Source organism: Schistocerca gregaria, chromosome 10 (genome assembly GCF_023897955.1).
Source record: "Schistocerca gregaria isolate iqSchGreg1 chromosome 10, iqSchGreg1.2, whole genome shotgun sequence".
NCBI classification, from domain to species: domain Eukaryota; kingdom Metazoa; phylum Arthropoda; class Insecta; order Orthoptera; family Acrididae; genus Schistocerca; species Schistocerca gregaria.
Genome location: NC_064929.1, coordinates 39,902,702 through 39,912,398, shown reverse-complemented (window position 1 = coordinate 39,912,398; position 9,697 = coordinate 39,902,702). Strand labels below are relative to the sequence as shown.

Here is a 9,697-nt window from a genome sequence, read left to right as displayed (position 1 = left end):
CCCTTGCAGTCCCATTATTCAGCACACAAACACTACTCTCTATGTACCCGTTAGGGTGTCTTTCAGGTTTCGTGCATTCTGTATCGAATCGTAGTTGGCCACAATGAAAGTGGCACGTATAACGTCGAAAATAGAATTCGGACACCGCTCTGAGTAAGACCAACGTGTTGTCCACCCTCTAGACTTCAATGAGGTTAAGCCGCGATACCTAAGACAGATCTGCACTCGATGACACCTCGATAACAGCCGGTCCCCACACTTACATCTTGCTCTCCTTACGTCAGTATACATCATATCAGTCTGTGACGCTGGCTTTGCAACATCTTGCGTGCCTTTAGGTTCGCCGCGACCAACACTTATCATGCACTGACCACAAAAAATAGAGGCGCCGCGGCTTGAACCCTGGACCTTTCACATGCCAGGCGAACGCTCTACCAACTGAGCTACGCCCCATGCACGAGCAAACTGCGCTATTCCCCATTCTTTGCGACTCAGATGCGCACGGACACGATGGTTGGTTGGTTTGTAGCGGTGAAGGGAGCTGAGTACAAAGGCGCGGACCCGTTCATATACACAAAAGTTCCAAGTAGTTTCGATGCTCTGGTATTACAAATGCAAATTCCGTCTGTTTTTAACGTCTTAAATTGAAAGAGCCGTCACAAATTGCTCTGTTTTCACTCCTTGTCGACAATCATACAGCACCTGAGGTAACAAACACATCTCGAGCCCCATTATGCACTTCATTATTTATGCCAACTCAGTGCCTCGCTCTTTACTACTGTGTACCAATCTTGTCGTCCAAATGCAAAACACTGGGCCACAACAAGTTTCCGCGTCTCCATTGCACTGCGCATACTACGAAACGCTCCCCAAACTTGGCACTCACACTCGCAGCCGACTTTTCCGACTTTCCACGACGCTCACGCTAGTGACAGCATTATTTATAGTTCGACGTCGCGCCAAAGCGAATGAACACATTTCGCCTACGGCTTAGGCCGCCCTTCTAGTGAGTCTGCTCGGTGTCTGCAGGCAGTGAGGGTCTGCAAGCTTCCTGTGTTCGCACCTATGTCACCTGTGCTTGCTTGTCAGAGACAGACTATCGCAAAACATACAACTCACTCCATGAATTGATTGCTACGGCATCTGTTATCAGCAGTCACAACTAGCAACACCAGTAGCAGCTGACTGCACGCAAAGAATAGGAATGTGCAGTGGGATTTACGTGAACTCAGCGCAAGGCAGATCTTTCCGACATAGGCTTGAGAATCTTACGGGAACACTTGTACTGTTTCTAAATTAAGTGTAGGCGTGGGAGTAGGGTGCTTCCTGCGCACTAATAACAGCACGCCAGTCAATTGTGGATGCTAATCATTCGCTTGTTTCTTCCTAGACACATCTGCTGGTTGTGAATTATTCCACTTGCATGGCAAGGTGCCCAAGTAGGTGTGTTAAAAATTCTGGAGACACTGGGTATTGATCCCAGTACCTCTCGCATACTAAGCGAGCGCTCTACCATCTGAACCACGCCCGCCCCCCCGAAGACTAATGGTGCTACATACAGCCATATAGACGACACAGACCCTTGCACTCCCATTATTCAGCAGACAAACACTACTCTCTATGTATCCGTTAGGGTGTCTTTCAGGTTTCGTGCATTCTGTATCGAATCGTAGTTGGCCACAATGAAAGTGGCACGTATAACGTCGAAAATAGAATTCGGACACCGCTCTGAGTAAGACCAACGTGTTGTCCACCCGCTAGACTTCAATGAGGTTAAGCCGCGATAACTAAGACAGATCTGCACTCGATGACACCTCGATAACAGCCGGTCCCCACACTTACATCTTGCTCTCCTTACGTCAGTATACATCATATCAGTCTGTGACGCTGGCTTTGCAACATCTTGCGTGCCTTTAGGTTCGCCGCGACCAACACTTACCATGCACTGACCACAAAAAATAGAGGCGCCGCGGCTTCAACCCTGGAACTTTCACATGCCAAGCGAACGCTCTACCAACTGAGCTGCGCCCCATGCACCAGCAAACTGCGCTATTCACCATTCTTTGCGACTCAGATGCGCACGGACACGATGGTTGGTTGGTTTGTAGCGGTGAAGGGAGCAGAGTACAAAGGCGCGGACCCGTTCATATACACAAAAGTTCCAAGTAGTTTCGATGCTCTGGTATTACAAATGCAAATTCCGTCTGTTTTTAACGTCTTAAATTGAAAGAGCCGTCACAAATTGCTCCGTTTTCACTCCTTGTCGACAATCATACAGCACCTGAGGTAACAAACACATCTCGAGCCCCATTGTGCACTCCATTATTCATGCCAACTCAGTGCCTCGCTCTTTACTACTGTGTACCAATCTTGTCGTCCAACTGCAAAACACTGGGCCACAACAAGTTTCCGCGTCTCCATTTCACTGCGCATACTGCGAAACGCTCCCCAAACTTGGCACTCACCCTCGCAGCCGACTTTTCCCACTTTCCACGACGCTCACGCTAGTGACAGCATTATTTATAGTTCGACGTCGCGCCAAAGCGAATGAGCACATTTCGCCTACGGCTTAGGCCGCCCTCCTAGTGTGGCTGCTCCGTGTCTGCAGGCAGCGAGGGTCTGCAAGCTTCCTGTGTTCGCACCTATGTCACCTGTGCTTGCTTGTCAGAGACAGACTATCGCAAAACATACAACTCACTCCATGAATTGATTGCTACGGCATCTGTTATCAGCAGTCACAACTAGCAACACCAGTAGCAGCTGACTGCACGCAAAGAATAGGAATGTGCAGTGGGATTTACTTTAACTCAGCGCAAGGCAGATCTTTCCGACATAGGCTTGAGAATCTTACGGGAACACCTGTACTGTTTCTAAATTAAGTGTAGGCGTGGGATGAGGGTGCTTCCTGCGCACTAATAACAGCACGCTTGTCAGTTGTGGATGCTAATCATTCGCTTGTATCTTCCTAGACACATCTGCTGGTGGTGAATTATTCCACTCGCATGGCAAGGTGCGCATGTAGGTGTGTTAAAAATTCTGGAGGCACTGGGTATTGATCCCAGTACCTCTCGCATACTAAGCGAGCGCTCTACCATCTGAGCTACGCCCGCCCCCCCACAGACTAATGGTGCTACATACAGCCATATAGACGACACAGACCCTTGCAGTCCCATTATTCAGCACACAAACACTACTCTCTATGTACCCGTTAGGGTGTCTTTCAGGTTTCGTGCATTCTGTATCGAATCGTAGTTGGCCACAATGAAAGTGGCACGTATAACGTCGAAAATAGAATTCGGACACCGCTCTGAGTAAGACCAACGTGTTGTCCACCCTCTAGACTTCAATGAGGTTAAGCCGCGATACCTAAGACAGATCTGCACTCGATGACACCTCGATAACAGCCGGTCCCCACACTTACATCTTGCTCTCCTTACGTCAGTATACATCATATCAGTCTGTGACGCTGGCTTTGCAACATCTTGCGTGCCTTTAGGTTCGCCGCGACCAACACTTATCATGCACTGACCACAAAAAATAGAGGCGCCGCGGCTTGAACCCTGGACCTTTCACATGCCAAGCGAACGCTCTACCAACTGAGCTACGCCCCATGCACGAGCAAACTGCGCTATTCCCCATTGTTTGCGACTCAGATGCGCACGGACACGATGGTTGGTTGGTTTGTAGCGGTGAAGGGAGCAGAGTACAAAGGCGCGGACCCCTTCATATACACAAAAGTTCCAAGTAGTTTTGATGCTCTGGTATTACAAATGCAAATTCCGTCTGTTTTTAACGTCTTAAATTGAAAGAGCCGTCACAAATTGCTCCGTTTTCACTCCTTGTCGACAATCATACAGCACCTGAGGTAACAAACACATCTCGAGCCCCATTGTGCACTCCATTATTCATGCCAAATCAGTGCCTCGCTCTTTACTACTGTGTACCAATCTTGTCGTCCAAATGCAAAACACTGGGCCACAACAAGTTTCCGAGTCTCCATTGCACTGCGCATACTACGAAACGCTCCCCAAACTTGGCTCTCACCCTCGCAGCCGACTTTTCCGACTTTCCACGACGCTCACGCTAGTGACAGCATTATTTATAGTTCGACGTCGCGCCAAAGCGAATAAGCACATTTCGCCTACGGCTTAGGCCGCCCTCCTAGTGTGGCTGCTCGGTGTCTGCAGGCAGCGAGGGTCTGCAAGCTTCCTGTGTTCGCACCTATGTCACCTGTGCTTGCTTGTCAGAGACAGACTATCGCAAAACATGCAACTCACTCCATGAATTGATTGCTACGGCATCTGTTATCAGCAGTCACAACTAGCAACACCAGTAGCAGCTGACTGCACGCAAAGAATAGGAATGTGCAGTGGGATTTACGTGAACTCAGCGCAAGGCAGATCTTTCCGACATAGGCTTGAGAATCTTACTGGAACACTTGTACTGTTTCTAAATTAAGTGTAGGCGTGGGAGGAGGGTGCTTCCTGCGCACTAATAACAGCACGCTTGTCAATTGTGGATGCTAATCATTCGCTTGTATCATCCTAGACACATCTGCTGGTTGTGAATTATTCCACTTGCATGGCAAGGTGCCCAAGTAGGTGTGTTAAAAATTCTGGAGGCACTGGGTATTGATCCCAGGACCTCTCGCATACTAAGCGAGCGCTCTACCATCTGAACCACGCCCGCCCCCCCGAAGACTAGTGGTGCTACATACAGCCATATAGACGACACAGACCCTTGCACTCCCATTATTCAGCAGACAAACACTACTCTCTATGTATCCGTTAGGGTGTCTTTCAGGTTTCGTGCATTCTGTATCGAATCGTAGTTGGCCACAATGAAAGTGGCACGTATAACGTCGAAAATAGAATTCGGACACCGCTCTGAGTAAGACCAACGTGTTGTCCACCCGCTAGACTTCAATGAGGTTAAGCCGCGATACCTAAGACAGATCTGCACTCGATGACACCTCGATAACAGCCGGTCCCCACACTTACATCTTGCTCTCCTTACGTCAGTATACATCATATCAGTCTGTGACGCTGGCTTTGCAACATCTTGCTTGCCCTTAGGTTCGCCGCGACCAACACTTACCATGCACTGACCACAAAAAAAAGAGGCGCCGCGGCTTGAACCCTGGACCTTTCACATGCCAGGCGAACGCTCTACCAACTGAGCTACGCCCCATGCACGAGCAAACTGCGCTATTCCCCATTCTTTGCGACTCAGATGCGCACGGACACGATGGTTGGTTGGTTTGTAGCGGTGAAGGGAGCTGAGTACAAAGGCGCGGACCCGTTCATATACACAAAAGTTCCAAGTAGTTTCGATGCTCTGGTATTACAAATGCAAATTCCGTCTGTTTTTAACGTCTTAAATTGAAAGAGCCGTCACAAATTGCTCTGTTTTCACTCCTTGTCGACAATCATACAGCACCTGAGGTAACAAACACATCTCGAGCCCCATTATGCACTTCATTATTTATGCCAACTCAGTGCCTCGCTCTTTACTACTGTGTACCAATCTTGTCGTCCAAATGCAAAACACTGGGCCACAACAAGTTTCCGCGTCTCCATTGCACTGCGCATACTACGAAACGCTCCCCAAACTTGGCACTCACACTCGCAGCCGACTTTTCCGACTTTCCACGACGCTCACGCTAGTGACAGCATTATTTATAGTTCGACGTCGCGCCAAAGCGAATGAACACATTTCGCCTACGGCTTAGGCCGCCCTTCTAGTGAGTCTGCTCGGTGTCTGCAGGCAGTGAGGGTCTGCAAGCTTCCTGTGTTCGCACCTATGTCACCTGTGCTTGCTTGTCAGAGACAGACTATCGCAAAACATACAACTCACTCCATGAATTGATTGCTACGGCATCTGTTATCAGCAGTCACAACTAGCAACACCAGTAGCAGCTGACTGCACGCAAAGAATAGGAATGTGCAGTGGGATTTACGTGAACTCAGCGCAAGGCAGATCTTTCCGACATAGGCTTGAGAATCTTACGGGAACACTTGTACTGTTTCTAAATTAAGTGTAGGCGTGGGAGGAGGGTGCTTCCTGCGCACTAATAACAGCACGCCAGTCAATTGTGGATGCTAATCATTCGCTTGTTTCTTCCTAGACACATCTGCTGGTTGTGAATTATTCCACTTGCATGGCAAGGTGCCCAAGTAGGTGTGTTAAAAATTCTGGAGGCACTGGGTATTGATCCCAGTACCTCTCGCATACTAAGCGAGCGCTCTACCATCTGAACCACGCCCGCCCCCCCGAAGACTAGTGGTGCTACATACAGCCATATAGACGACACAGACCCTTGCACTCCCATTATTCAGCAGACAAACACTACTCTCTATGTATCCGTTAGGGTGTCTTTCAGGTTTCGTGCATTCTGTATCGAATCGTAGTTGGCCACAATGAAAGTTTCACGTATAACGTCGAAAATAGAATTCGGACACCGCTCTGAGTAAGACCAACGTGTTGTCCACCCGCTAGACTTCAATGAGGTTAAGCCGCGATACCTAAGACAGATCTGCACTCGATGACACCTCGATAACAGCCGGTCCCCACACTTACATCTTGCTCTCCTTACGTCAGTATACATCATATCAGTCTGTGACGCCGGCTTTGCAACATCTTGCGTGCCTTTAGGTTCGCCGCGACCAACACTTACCATGCACTGACCACAAAAAATAGAGGCGCCGCGGCTTGAACCCTGGACCTTTCACATGCCAGGCGAACGCTCTACCAACTGAGCTACGCCCCATGCACGAGCAAACTGCGCTATTCCCCATTCTTTGCGACTCAGATGCGCACGGACACGATGGTTGGTTGGTTTGTAGCGGTGAAGGGAGCAGAGTACAAATTCGCGGACCCGTTCATATACACAAAAATTCCAAGTACATTCGATGCTCTGGTATTACAAATGCAAATTCCGTCTGTTTTTAACGTCTTAAATTGAAAGAGCCGTCACAAATTGCTCCGTTTTCACTCCTTGTCGACAATCATACGGCACCTCAGGTAACAAACACATCTCCAGCCCCATTGTGCACTCCATTATTCATGCCAACTCAGTGCCTCGCTCTTTACTACTGTGTACCAATCTTGTCGTCCAACTGCAAAACACTGGGCCACAACAAGTTTCCGCGTCTCCATTGCACTGCGCATACTACGAAACGCTCCCCAAACTTGGCACTCACACTCGCAGCCGACTTTTCCGACTTTCCACGACGCTCACGCTAGTGACAGCATTATTTATAGTTCGACGTCGCGCCAAAGCGAATGAACACATTTCGCCTACGGCTTAGGCCGCCCTTCTAGTGAGGCTGCTCGGTGTCTGCAGGCAGTGAGGGTCTGCAAGCTTCCTGTGTTCGCACCTATGTCACCTGTGCTTGCTTGTCAGAGACAGACTATCGCAAAACATACAACTCACTCCATGAATTGATTGCTACGGCATCTGTTATCAGCAGTCACAACTAGCAACACCAGTAGCAGCTGACTGCACGCAAAGAATAGGAATGTGCAGTGGGATTTACGTGAACTCAGCGCAAGGCAGATCTTTCCGACATAGGCTTGAGAATCTTACGGGAACACTTGTACTGTTTCTAAATTAAGTGTAGGCGTGGGAGGAGGGTGCTTCCTGCGCACTAATAACAGCACGCCAGTCAATTGTGGATGCTAATCATTCGCTTGTTTCTTCCTAGACACATCTGCTGGTTGTGAATTATTCCACTTGCATGGCAAGGTGCCCAAGTAGGTGTGTTAAAAATTCTGGAGGCACTGGGTATTGATCCCAGTACCTCTCGCATACTAAGCGAGCGCTCTACCATCTGAACCACGCCCGCCCCCCCGAAGACTAGTGGTGCTACATACAGCCATATAGACGACACAGACCCTTGCACTCCCATTATTCAGCAGACAAACAACACTCTCTATGTATCCGTTAGGGTGTCTTTCAGGTTTCGTGCATTCTGTATCGAATCGTAGTTGGCCACAATGAAAGTGGCACGTATAACGTCGAAAATAGAATTCGGACACCGCTCTGAGTAAGACCAACGTGTTGTCCACCCTCTAGACTTCAATGAGGTTAAGCCGCGATACCTAAGACAGATCTGCACTCGATGACACCTCGATAACAGCCGGTCCCCACACTTACATCTTGCTCTCCTTACGTCAGTATACATCATATCAGTCTGTGACTCTGGCTTTGCAACATCTTGCGTGCCTTTAGGTTCGCCGCGACCAACACTTACCATGCACTGACCACAAAAAATAGAGGCGCCGCGGCTTGAACCCTGGCCCTTTCACATGCCAAGCGAACGCTCTACCAACTGAGCTACGCCCCATGCACGAGCAAACAGCGCTATTCCCCATTCTTTGCGACTCATATGCGCACGGACACGATGGTTGGTTGGTTTGTAGCGGTGAAGGGAGCAGAGTACAAAGGCGCGGACCCGTTCATATACACAAAAGTTCCAAGTAGTTTAGGTGCTCTGGTATTACAAATGCAAATTCCGTCTGTTTTTAACGTCTAAAATTGAAAGAGCCGTCACAAATTGCTCCGTTTTCACTCCTTGTCGACAATCATACAGCACCTGAGGTAACAAACACATCTCGAGCCCCATTGTGCACTCCATTATTCATGCCAACTCAGTGCCTCGCTCTTTACTACTGTGTACCAATCTTGTCGTCCAACTGCAAAACACTGGGCCACAACAAGTTTCCGAGTCTCCATTGCACTGCGCATACTACGAAACGCTCCCCAAACTTGGCTCTCACCCTCGCAGCCGACTTTTCCGACTTTCCACGACGCTCACGCTAGTGACAGCATTATTTATAGTTCGACGTCGCGCCAAAGCGAATAAGCACATTTCGCCTACGGCTTAGGCCGCCCTCCTAGTGTGGCTGCTCGGTGTCTGCAGGCAGCGAGGGTCTGCAAGCTTCCTGTGTTCGCACCTATGTCACCTGTGCTTGCTTGTCAGAGACAGACTATCGCAAAACATACAACTCACTCCATGAATTGATTGCTACGGCATCTGTTATCAGCAGTCACAACTAGCAACACCAGTAGCAGCTGACTGCACGCAAAGAATAGGAATGTGCAGTGGGATTTACGTGAACTCAGCGCAAGGCAGATCTTTCCGACATAGGCTTGAGAATCTTACGGGAACACTTGTACTGTTTCTAAATTAAGTGTAGGCGTGGGAGGAGGGTGCTTCCTGCGCACTAATAACAGCACGCTTGTCAATTGTGGATGCTAATCATTCGCTTGTATCATCCTAGACACATCTGCTGGTTGTGAATTATTCCACTTGCATGGCAAGGTGCCCAAGTAGGTGTGTTAAAAATTCTGGAGGCACTGGGTATTGATCCCAGTACCTCTCGCATACTAAGCGAGCGCTCTACCATCTGAACCACGCCCGCCCCCCCGAAGACTAATAGTGCTACATACAGCCATATAGACGACACAGACCCTTGCACTCCCATTATTCAGCAGACAAACACTACTCTCTATGTATCCGTTAGGGTGTCTTTCAGGTTTCGTGCATTCTGTATCGAATCGTAGTTGGCCACAATGAAAGTGGCACGTATAACGTCGAAAATAGAATTCGGACACCGCTCTGAGTAAGACCAACGTGTTGTCCACCCTCTAGACTTCAATGAGGTTAAGCCGCGATTACTAAGACAGATGACA

General features: G+C 48.9%; 2 non-coding genes across 2 annotated transcripts; both read right to left on the bottom strand.

Annotated features, from left to right (window-relative positions):
• Positions 1-380: 380 nt before the first annotated feature.
• On the bottom strand, positions 381-453 carry Trnaa-ggc (transfer RNA alanine (anticodon GGC)). Its single transcript has one exon. It is a non-coding gene; the product is annotated as a tRNA-Ala (tRNA).
• Positions 454-6,696: 6,243 nt separating this feature from the next.
• Trnaa-ggc (transfer RNA alanine (anticodon GGC)) lies at positions 6,697-6,769 on the bottom strand. Its single transcript has one exon. It is a non-coding gene; the product is annotated as a tRNA-Ala (tRNA).
• Positions 6,770-9,697: the final 2,928 nt, after the last annotated feature.